At 34.5% G+C, this 4,435-nt stretch overlaps 1 non-coding gene across 1 annotated transcript; it reads left to right on the top strand.

Annotated features, from left to right (window-relative positions):
• The first annotated feature begins 3,504 nt into the window (after positions 1–3,504).
• Positions 3,505–3,802, top strand: LOC150081369 (signal recognition particle RNA). Its single transcript, XR_016547338.1, has one exon.
• The last annotated feature ends 633 nt before the right edge of the window (positions 3,803–4,435 follow it).

Raw genomic sequence — 4,435 nt, 5'->3', positions numbered from 1 at the left:
ACTAAAAAAAACTTAAAAAAAAAAAAAAAAAAAAAACATGCAGTTGTTCATGCTTCGAAATAATTATAAAAAAAATTGCTGTTCACATTATACTCGCAATAAAATGTATAATGCAAGTATAGATTGTCCCTTATGTGTTCTTAAACAACCATACTAAATTAACTGTTGAAGCCCACAAACTCTCTGGACACCCTCCACAGTGGCAATATTGTAGTTTCACCACTATATTGAATAATGTTGCATGCCTTAAGCAAACACTATTACAAGACACTTTTTAAACATTGCATGTCATGACCTCATCTGTTATGAACTAATGTCTGAACCAAATTCCTATTGTTGCGAAGAGTTGGCATAGTGCAAAGCAAATACATAAAATACGGTCTTTCGGGATTGAAAGCATGGCCCACAAGTTAGGACTTGAAAACAATGAAGTTCAGAAAAACAAGTGTTCAATTTGGAACATTTACGGAACTATGGCTGTTTGAAATTTTAAAAAATGGCTAGGGATTTTCAGTGGTAAAAAACAATACTATAAATATTTCTGTATTTATTGCCAGTCAGAAAAAACAGATTTATTATTAAAAATATAAACCTTTTACTAGGTATACATGGATATATGTCTCCTTACCCTGATTTTTATTATTTTTTACCACTGAAAACTTGATAGCCAAGTTTTTAAATTCACACAGCCACAACTGTGTAACCAGTGATGAGTTGGAGCATGTTCACACTGTTGTTGCTGTTTGGTTTTTAGGAGCATTAGCAACTAAGGCCAAATTGCTCCGGGATATGTGGTGGTCATTCCCTGACCTTTCTGCATCCTCCCTATTTGGCATGTTCACACCTGTTCATGCAAAACAGTTGTTAATTTTTTTACATAAACAAATATTATAATACTCACAACCAAATAATCTTAATCTTAGAAAGATGTAAAATGTTTTTTTTTTTTAATATTGTTAAGTATGGTTCAAACATTACCACTTCTTATGCAGGAAGTTACAAAAAATACACACTGCATTACATCCCTTACATTAGAACTTTTTATAGGGAACCAGTTAAGATTTTGGCAGCTCGTTACTGTCCGTAACCATTCAAAACTGGATAAACATTTATATAAACTTTTTTTGTTGTTTTCAGATTAGCAAATCAATCTTGAATATACAGACCACATCATGAAATACCACATATATATACATATCTAGATATCATATAGTATTCCTAATACAAAGGTAAATGGCACATACTTAAATACTTTTTTCTTTACTCTGATACAGCCCTAAGGTTGTTAGAGGATTTTCACTGCAGTTAGCCAATATACCTTGGCAGTGTATGGATCTGACCTTGTAATATGCATACTTGTGTGGGCTAGGACTGCAGCCAGCCCTCAGTATTCAGTAAAAGATAACACTAAAGTCAGCATATTCAGAAGTAAGGTTTATTTTATACTAAACAGAAATATAATACAAATGATAATTACAACACAAAAATATAACCCATGAATGTTCCAAAGGAATTGCCTATCTTCTTCATCAGCAAATCAACATTCAGACAAAGGCAGAACATTAGTACTCTAGCGTTATTCCATTTCGGGCTAGGTTATCTGAATGGCAAGGATTTAAGTTTTTCATCTCTCTGAAGAAATGCAAATTACTACTGTTGTTGTTTGTTTGGTTTTTTTTTTAGGAGCATTAGCAACTAAGGTCATATTGCTCCAGGGATATGCGGTGGTCATTCTCTGACCTTTCTGCATCTCCGTATTTGGTGGTCATGGGCTTGAACCCTGGTCTAATCAAGAAGCGTGTGCTTTGCACTGCTGCTCCTGCCCACCCAGCTACGGAGGTGCCAATTACCACTGAAATAACTACATGGGTGGTAGGACCCTCCTACAAAAAAAAAAAAAAAAAAAAGGAAGTTTGGTTTGGTTAACCTTCATACTGAAAATTTCTCAGGCAGCTAAGAAAAAGTTAGCCAAGGGCTGAAAAAAACTTCCATTTGAATTTGGTTCTGAAAACAATACTTGCTCTCATCCAGCCAACTTGGCCAAAAATAAATTTTACAAATAGGGAATTTTTTTTTTTTTTTTTTTTCACCAGTGCAGTATAAGCCTCAGGTTTCCTTGCACCATATGGCTAATACAGTAATAATAATCTAAAAATAACTAGCTGCAAACTCTGTCAATGGCATATATCATAAATTAAATCACAAACTTCTACTTTGTGTCTGATAAATACTTTTATCCCTGGGTAAATAAATTACCTTACTGTTTAACAAAATGCTGAAAAAAAACTGTTTTTGCATGAAGGCAATGTTTGGAATGTTCATAAACCACAGTTATAAATTGGCAGGTCCTAGATGAAAATATTTGTACATAGTCCTTAAACAAAAATTTATTTTCCTGGTCCTGTGGAAAATTTTCAAATAGTTTAAGGATATTTTTTATTTAAAAAAAAAAAATTGCGTAATGATGAAGGGGTGGACTGACCTGGGCAGCAATCACCACAAGGACCAATAGTATTTGTAGCATACCAATGCTGCAAAAAAAAAATAAAAATAAAAATAAGGCTAAAATTGTTGAGGGCCAACTGCAGAAGTCTGCTCTTGATGAATGCGTTCTGTGTCTAAAACAGTTGCACACAACTAATTTTTAAAGAATCTAATTAATGCAAGAGAACACAGACTGATTTGTTACGGGTAATGCCAAATCATGGACAAGATCCATTACATCAATTGCTCAATAGATATACCACTATTTTGGTTTCCCTATGGATTATGATCTTTTATACTGCATATCATCAGTCAGTCCGTTGAATATGAAAATCTGTAAACACCTCATTTAGTAATTTTCCGGTCTGTTGCTGTCCATATGAATTTAAATATATTCATTACTCTAGTTACGTATCTTCAACCAATGGAGGAGAGACGATGTGAGAGGATTAGGAGAAAACATCCCACTTGCAAATGCCTAGAAGGGGCCTTATTAGGGCATACGAATAATATGGATGTAATTAGTTTTTCATGCACTTGTACATGACATCTCAAGGTCTGACGACCAATTAGAGATCACATTAAATCTGCAGAAATTACTTTACAAATGTATATTTTGCATCCTCGCAAATAGTTTGTCTAACTTCAAAAGATGAAGTTCAACTATTCAGTGTTGCTGAACTAGTATAGATGGACTATTTCATTCAATCAAAAAAAAACCTTACTAGAGTAATAAGGCTTCGTAATTTACCTGTATTAAGAAATTTTAATATTTCGACATTGCATGTGGCCGACTATATACTGCTGATAGATTACGTCACAAGTCACATGAAACTGGTCAAATTTTCGTAATTATTAATTTGGTGGTTTTAAATTGAGGCTTTGAATTTTAATAAAGTAATATAAGAATATATAGAATTAAATAACATTAAAAAGTTTAATTTCAATTCATTTGTAATTAAAGTGATTGCGAAACTCGCGAAGTAAGGTTTAAATAACCGAATTATTGAAAGTCTGATGGCTGGGAGTGGCGGCGTGCTCCTGTAATCCAGCTACTTGGAGGCCTGAACTGGAGGACGGTTTGAGGTTGGGAGTTCTGCTCCTTGTCGTCCTATGTTGATCGGGTGTCCGCACTAAGCACGGCGTCGATATGGTGACCTCGGGGGAGCCCAGGGTCACCAGGTTGACTAAGGAGGAGCGAACCGGCTCAGGGCGGAAACGCAGCAGGCAAAAGCTCCCGCGTCGTGTAGTAGTGGGATCGCGCCTGTGAATAGACGGCATGGAGTAGCCCATCCGATAAAGTCGAACCCAGTTCTTTTGCATTTTTTCGTTCTGCCTAATTTTTTTTTTTCTAATTATATATATCAATTTAATACTTTATATACACAATATTGGTTTGTAAATATCAAAATTAGCAATCAAACTGTAATAATAATTGGCGCCATCTATGAATCTTTCGAATAAACAGAGTATCATTTCTTACGTGTTTCACGTAAGAAATTAAATGGTAAAGATAGTTAACATTCTTGAAGCCCAGTTTAGAAAGAAGAAAACATGCTCTTTCAGCAAGCGAAAGTATATAATCTTTCTAAGGTGAAACTTGTTGACTTAGCTACAAGCGAAACACTACAAACGCTACGCTACATCTTCTACACTGTACGTATAGTAAAAGATAAATAATATATGCATTGAGACTGTCCTCTTTTTAATTCAATTATTACGTCTTTAAGAGTTTAAATTGTGATACGTTATTAGCACTGCCTTATGCGGTGACGAAACTAAAACTTACAAGCGTAGGTAACATCGCTCTTATTGACGCTCTGTGTGTACACGAGAAATTTTGACTATGTAACAGCTTCGTTAAGGTTTGTTAGAACTCTACTACGAATTTGTTTCCCTGTAAACAATGTTCTTATAAATGAACAATTTCAAAAGTTTACTCATTGAGAAC

The sequence above is a fragment of the Mastigoproctus giganteus genome, chromosome 8 (assembly GCF_048544385.1).
Source record: "Mastigoproctus giganteus isolate SK-2022 chromosome 8, ASM4854438v1, whole genome shotgun sequence".
Lineage (NCBI taxonomy): Eukaryota > Metazoa > Arthropoda > Arachnida > Uropygi > Thelyphonidae > Mastigoproctus > Mastigoproctus giganteus.
Note: the sequence above shows the minus strand (reverse complement) of the source record. Positions and strands in the feature narration are given on the sequence as shown.